The 7,421-nt window shown below is 39.8% G+C and overlaps 2 protein-coding genes across 2 annotated transcripts in view; one reads left to right on the top strand and one right to left on the bottom strand.

Annotated features, from left to right (window-relative positions):
• LOC114241187 (uncharacterized) overlaps positions 1–7,421 on the bottom strand; it is a 476,778-nt gene that overhangs the window by 42,069 nt on the left and 427,288 nt on the right. The window lies entirely within an intron of this gene.
• LOC149503340 (uncharacterized) overlaps positions 6,880–7,421 on the top strand; it is a 36,495-nt gene continuing 35,953 nt past the window's right edge. Inside the window, exon 1 of the mRNA XM_089738565.1 lies at positions 6,880–7,399. The gene's annotated coding sequence lies outside the window, so the exon portion shown is untranslated. The remainder of the gene's footprint in view (positions 7,400–7,421) is intronic.

The following is a 7,421-nucleotide window of genomic DNA, read 5'->3' as shown; positions in this document are numbered from 1 at the left end:
GAAATCCTGTCCGAAAGCAAAAGATTTTATATCGGGAGATGAAGATAACACCTAGAACCATGTCGCGTATTTTAAAAGATGACTTAGGACTTGCAGCCTTTATTAAGAGACGTACTGTTCATTTCTTAACTGATAATTTAAAAGAGAATAGGGTGGTAAAATCGAAAGAACTACTGAAGCGGTACGCAAAGGGAGGTCATAGAAAAATTTTGTATACGGATGAGAAATTTTTTACAATTGAGCAACATTTCAACAAATAAAATGACCGTATTTATGCTCAAAGCTCTAAGAAATCTTCCCAATTAGTCGACAGAGTGCAACGTGGGCACTATCCAACTTCAGTGATGGTTTGGTGGGGTATTAGCTATGAAGGAGTGACTGAGCCATACTTTTGTGAAAAAGGTATCAAAACATCGGCACAAGTGTATCAAGATACCATTCTTGAGAAGGTAGTGAATGAAGCCCCTTAACAACACCATGTTCAATAATCAAGAATGGTCCTTCCAGCAAGACTCGGCGCCAGGTCATAAAGCTCGGTCTACGCAGTCTTGGTTGGAAACGAACGTTTCGGACTTCTTCAGAGCTGAAGACTGGCCGTCGTCTAGTCCCGATCTTAATCCGATGGATTATGATTTATGGTCAGTTTTAGAGAGTACGGCTTGCTCTAAACGCCGTGATAATTTGGAGTCCCTAAAACAATCCGTACGATTGGCAGTGAAAAATTTCCCCATGGAAAGAGTGCGTGCTTCTATTGATAACTGGCCTCAACGTTTAAAGGACTGTATTGCAGCCAATGGAGACCACTTCGAATAAGCTTTTTATACTTTAAATTGTTTTATATTTATGTATTAAACTAACACACTGTAAAAGTAATAAATATTTTTTTTTTTTCCTTTGTCTCAGTCTTTGTGCCAAGACTAGGAACATATAGATTACTGTTCCAACCCTAAACCAGAAGCACCACCGCTTCGCAAGAGAATAGAAGTTTAAAAAAGTTAACAACATGATGAATAATTCACTTTAAAGTGAACTACACACATGTTGTATCAAATTCACTTATTCACCGATACGTGCATACCAAAAAAACTATACCATATAAACGATGTTTACATCTATTTAACTTGCACAATTATTTATTATGTAAATAGAGTTAACAACAACGCTATTTTTCTAATTTTGATACTCTAATAATATTTAAATACATATTCACATATCATGTATATTTAAAAAGAACGTGTTTATAACAAATTATTACAGTCTACATTATTCTTCAATAATATGCAAGTGTAAATTTAGGTAGTGAACGTTCAAGTATTTTCATATTATTATTGTCTTCATATCGTTTTCTATATATGTAATTTTTTAATACGAAATTGGACAACAAACATCACATCGATATTTCACATATATTCTCGTAGCTAGAAACGCTTGATTTTACGCACAGTAAAGTTTTTTTGCCAAGCAGACGAGGGTAAGCGCTCCTTGACAGTTGTGATGGGTTTTCTACTCCTTTAGGTTGACTAGCATATAGGGTGTACACTCGAAAGACATTTCGTCATTTCGGTAAAGTCTTTTTCAACTTTTAGGATCTCGGGCTTAGGTGCAGAATAGCGAATTCATAAGTCGTATGTATGGGATTTATAAGTACCCGCTTATTACAAATATAACAGCGATGAGTCCTCATAGTCGCTCATAACCTCGAGACAAAGCCAATATTAGGACTCTCACTAAACCTCTCAGCTTTGGTCATAGTGCTCAAGAAAAACCAGGCAGGGGATTTTGCTTCAGAACCGGATGATGACAGCATTAAGATAAAGTGGATAGGCCTAATTTAATAATTATGAAAATACAATAACTCGTGTACCACAGGCATACCTAGTTAAATTAAATAAATTAAATTACTTATATAGAATAAAGTGACAATTTAGTGATAGCCTTAATATCGTTCAATTAGAGAAGACAACATCCTCATCAGCCGAAAGATGTCCACAGTGAGACCGTTCCTTAAGGAACCTATAATGACTAATGCAACTGTTAAGGCACAATAGGATATTTAGGATGACGACCTATATCTTTCTCTCATTTGTAGCTTCTAATAGTACTAATTCATTATGTTAAATTTGTGTTCTAACATTTCGTGCCTCATAATTTTCGTCGACTTAGATTTTAATTGCAAATTGCTAAAATTATAAGTATTAAAAAGATCTTGTAAAGAGAAGCCGCTGTAAACGTCATCCTGAGACTTCAAGTTTTCATCTCAAAGTTAGCATCGGCGTTCGTGTCAGGATTTAGTAATCACTGGTGGTAGGACCTCTCGGGAGTCCGCACCCCGCCTATTTCCGCCGTGAAGCAGTGATGCGTTTCGGTTCGAAGGGTGGGTTAGCCGTTGTAACTATACTGAGACCTTAAAACTTATGTCTCGAGGTGGGTGGCGCATTTGCGTTGTAGATGTCTATGGGCTCCAGTAACCACTTAACATCAGGTGGGCTGTGATCATTGCTTCAGTGGTGAGATCATTGCTTAGGTAATAAAAAAAATTTAGTAATCTATACTATTAAATAAAATATGCTCTGTCTATCCTATCAAATGCTTGTCAATTCTGACAGTACAACTTGATATTTGTGACTTTATGTGTTCTGGAGTCTTTCGGAACTTTGTAAGTGAAGTTGTCTTGTCGTTGAGAATAATGCGGCTACGGAGATGAGTAATGAGCATTTAGTTCATTAAACTTAAACTCGAGAACGAAGTCTGGAGCTTAAGAGACATGTAACAATATATTTTTACTGAATTAAGTTTCGGCGGCAAGCAGCTACTAGTGCCCCTGGTTTTGCTAATGTCTTGAACGACGGTGACCACTTACCACTCAGTAGGTGAGTTGTGGTGACCTATACGGATGTTTCACATTCGGTGTAGTCGTATCTAGCAATGCGAATAGTCCGGTGCTCAAATCAGTTCAAGTACAAATTATTCTAATGATGTAGGTACACTTATTGACCAATGGCTTCCACGATGAAGAAATATCGTTATGCAATAAAACACATTGGAGAGTACTTAAAGGTAGGCAGCGACTTGTCTCTGCCCCTGACATTGCTGACGTCCATGAGCGACGGTAACCACTTACCATCAGATGGGCCGTATGCACGTCTCCCTACAAAGGCAATAAAAAACAAAACCAACACACACTCACAAAAATAATGTAATCGAGACGTAAGCCTCGAGTTTTAAAGTGGCTTACGTTGTAACTGATGTTTCTGGGCTCGGTAAACACTTAACATAACATCTGATATCTCATTTAAACAACGACAGTTTTATAATAGGAGCCCGATGTCTCCGCAGCTAGAACAGAGGGGAGACGGCGCTGACCGAATTAGGACACAACCCACCACCAAAAGTACACTCCGAGAGATTTGAAACATAAAACGTCATCAATAAATGAACGAAATGTTAAAAAACAGAAAGCAGAAAAAACAGGATCGAAGCGAAATATCAAAAATGACGATTTTTATTTGACACTCGTTTTCCACCCTTTCACAATATTCCGTAAAACAACAAAGCTTCGAAACGCAACGCTTTCAATATGAGATTTTTTGGATGCGTATTAATAGCGGAAGCTTTTGAGCTTTGCGTTTTCGTTTTGTTGAGTATTAATTGATTTTAAACTAAGCTTGTAAGTTTAACTCGGTGCTGTCCTTTCAATTACTTTCAATATTATTGTGCTTAAAGAAAAAATAGTATACCGTCTACGGTACTCTCCGAGTAGTTGAAGTGTAAAAGTGTGGTTGTTATTATGTCTAGTACACGTAAAAACCATAATATATATATATATATATATATATATATATAATAGAAATAATAAATAAAATAATAAAATTATATAATATACTAAAAGCTTTGTATCACCAGTAATTATTTATTTCCATTAAATTATATATTGAACAGATTGTTGAGGTAACATAAGGACGAATTAATTATCCTTTGTTGTATGATCAAACTAAGAAAGCATCAAATGAAGCCGCCATGATTAAATAGATAGCTCTACATGTAGAGCGAGATACGTAAAACTTTATGCAGTGATTTGAAACCAATAAGGGTTGGCTGCCGAGTTAAATTGTTGTAAGTTGCCTGAATATTTAGTCGTTGATTAAATTAAAATTATCGTTTTTTTTATTGCTTAGATGGGTGAACGAGCTCAGGGCATATTAAGTACATATTTCATTAGAAAAATTGGTACCCACCGGCGGGATTCGAACACAGTTGCATCGCTAGATACAAATGCACCAGACGTCTTATCCTTTAGGCCACGACGACTTAGCAAAACGTAGTATAATTTCGGGATTCAGGACGTCGTGTTCATGGTTAACAGCTTAATTAATACTAAGTTATATACAATAGTTGGTATCAGAAAATAATTCGCACGATCCATGGAATCACAACAAAATGCAACAATGAATCTCAAATTAATTTAAAAATTATGACACTTTGCAACCATAATTGAGTTATGAAATCATATTGCCACTTGCAATACCCTAGTTGCTGTCTCAATATTCTATTAAACTAAACCATACCCAAACTATTTAAGTAAAGCCGACCCCTTCTATAAGGTTACGGCTTGCGTATAGCTATCGTAGTAGTTGCCGACAAGTACAATCTTCACAGAGACATACGCGCTCAAAACGTTTAGAGCGAACTAGATGAATAAACATGGGAAATTTGAGGTCTTTTTTTTATTTATTTTTTATTGCTTAGATAGGTGGACGAGCTCACAGCCCACCTGGTGTTAAGTGGTTACTGGAGCCCATAGACATCTACAACGCCACCCACCTTGAGATATAAGAAGTTGTAAGGTCTCAGTATAGTTACAACGGCTGCCCCACCCTTAAAACCGAAACGCATTACTGCTTCACGGCAGAAATAGGCAGGGCGGTGGTACCTACCCGTGCGGACTCACAAGAGGTCCTACCACCAGTAATTACGCAAATTATAATTTTGCGGGTTTCAATTTTATTACACGATTATTCCTTCACCGTGGAAGTCAATCGTGAACATTTGTTGAGTACATAGTTCATTAGAAAAATTGGTACCCGCCTGAGATTCGAACACCGTCGCATCGCTCAACACGAATGCACCGGACGTCTTATCGCTTAGGCCACGACGACGAAAATTTTATTCGTATAAAGCTTAGAAGGAGAAACTTATTAAAGCAACAATCATCTTACGTAAGCGAGGTACGCAACGAACGCATGTAAACTTAGAAAATGATCTTTCTTAATCTAGATAGGTGAACTTGAATGATATATTACGCTGCCAAATCGAAAAGGCTACCCACTTCAGGAACGGACAATGAAAGGAACGATTGTCAGAATCGGTCGGATAATCGAGTAATCGGAACTCCTTTGTGTACCGAGAACTCGTTATATCCGGCTTTATTCGGATCTTATCCGGTTTTTGTGCGGTTTCAACACGATTGACAGTAAGCCGGATAATGGTTAATGTCGGTTTTTGTATTAAATTTTTTGGTGTTTTTGTTCTTGGCTTTCGGAACCATGATTTTATATTTGACAAATTTGGGTGCGCGTTATTAAGGAAAAGTAAGTAATCTATAAAATAATATAGCGCTTATAAATATATCTAAGCTTACTGTAAACGAAGAACTTGAATGCTCAAGAATAATAATTTCTAAATATTACTACTTGTACTTTCCCACCGAGAACAGACGAACCATGGCCGATCCACCGCACCAGAACGCCAGAGACTCAGTCGAGCCTTTGATAAATCTGTAAGGACGTGTATAGGGCGTCGACGGTGACTAGCTCCTGCGTGATCAGGATTCGGGAAATAGGCAGCGGCGGCAACGATAAGCACTTATTTTACTACGGCCTGAATACAAATGTACAACAGTTCAGAAAAAAGAACCACTGGTGCTCATCAATTAAAAAATATATATTTACGCTACACTAACATTATAGTGTTAAAATCCGCATGTTTGTTGCGCGAAAATTGCTGAACATATTCGTATGAGATGGAAAAACAAAGTTTAGACCTGGATGAACAGATAGGACCTTTTGTTTGGATAATTAGGAGACTGGGTTTTACCAAGGTAATTAACGGAAGCCGGGTAATGGAGATTAAATAAAAACAAATAACACAGTGTGCTTATTGGTCCGTGGTTTTACTTACAAATTATCAACAAATCGATTGATTGTTTTAAGAGAGTGAGAGCCGCTTCGCAAACATGTTTCGTAGTTTCCGAATTACCCAGCTCATTATCAAAAACAATAGTCCGTGCTACTCCAATTTTTTTAAATCAATCCAATATTAGCAAAAGTTTTCGTCCCCAAAGTTTTAAATTGATTTTGCTGCGTCCAAATTTTAAAGCTATAGAGATGAGAAATAACGCTAATGTAATTTTGATCATAATTAAATTTTTTAAAGCGAAAATAGCGGTAGTCAGCGGCTGGGCTGCATGTAACACACGGTAACCTGCCTACCAGAGCAAAAAAAACAATACGAGAAGCAGTAGTATCTATGTTTTTGAAGCTTGAGCCTGACATGTAACTACCTATATATTGAGACCTTAGAACTTATATCTCAAGGTGGGTGGCGCATTTACGTTGTAGATGTCTATGCACTCCGGTAACCACTTAACACCAGGTGGGCTGTAAGGTCGTCCACCATCTAAGCAATAAAAAAAAACATCTCAAGGTAGGCAGCGGTATATCCCGAGGGACCTGGGCGGGCCCCCCGGCGCGCACTCTGCGTGGCCGGGGGCTCCGTCTGTGGGGGAGTTTTGCTGGACTTCCACCGGGCGCGTCCGTAGGTGGCGGATAACGGGATCCTCTGGGAACAGTCCCACGCCCAGGGGTATCGTCCGGTCTTTTTCGTTGCAAGGATTTCTAGGTGTTAGGTAGGTAGGCTAGGTGTAGGAGTAGGGTAGCCTAGTTAGGCTTTGCAACGAAAGAGATCGGATGACGCGGACCAAAACCAGCAGGGGGAGTTGCGGGCTCTCCACGCCCTTCACTCGCTGAAGGGTGTTCCTCCTGGAGACGCTCGGGCTCCCTCTCTTGTCCCCTTTCTTCCCCCTTTTTTGTTTTTCTTCGGGTCACGTCCGACCTGTTTCGGACGTAACCCATGGGTGGTGGTGGGCCACTTTTGGCCTGCCCTTCGATGGAGAAGTGAGCCGGCGTTGCTTACGCATCGTCCGGCCGCTGGTCGCCATGTCCCCGGCTTCGGCTACAGGGGCACGCCCTCCAGAGGGGGGTACCGGTATACCGGCGTGGCTTCGTCGTTGTTGCTCTTTTGAGCGTCGGGCGGTGGTCTGCCGTGTTGCTCGTTGCACTCGGCGGGCCGCCGGCCAACCCGTAATCCTCACCGCGTGGGGGACGGGGGCCGCTGCCGCGAGGCACGGGGCCGCGAGGCACGGG

This window comes from Bombyx mandarina, chromosome 03, assembly GCF_030267445.1.
Source record: "Bombyx mandarina strain Sakado chromosome 03, ASM3026744v2".
In the NCBI taxonomy this organism is placed as follows: Eukaryota; Metazoa; Arthropoda; class Insecta; order Lepidoptera; family Bombycidae; genus Bombyx; species Bombyx mandarina.
The sequence above is the reverse complement of the archived record's forward strand: the minus strand, read 5'-3'. Positions and strand labels throughout refer to the sequence as shown.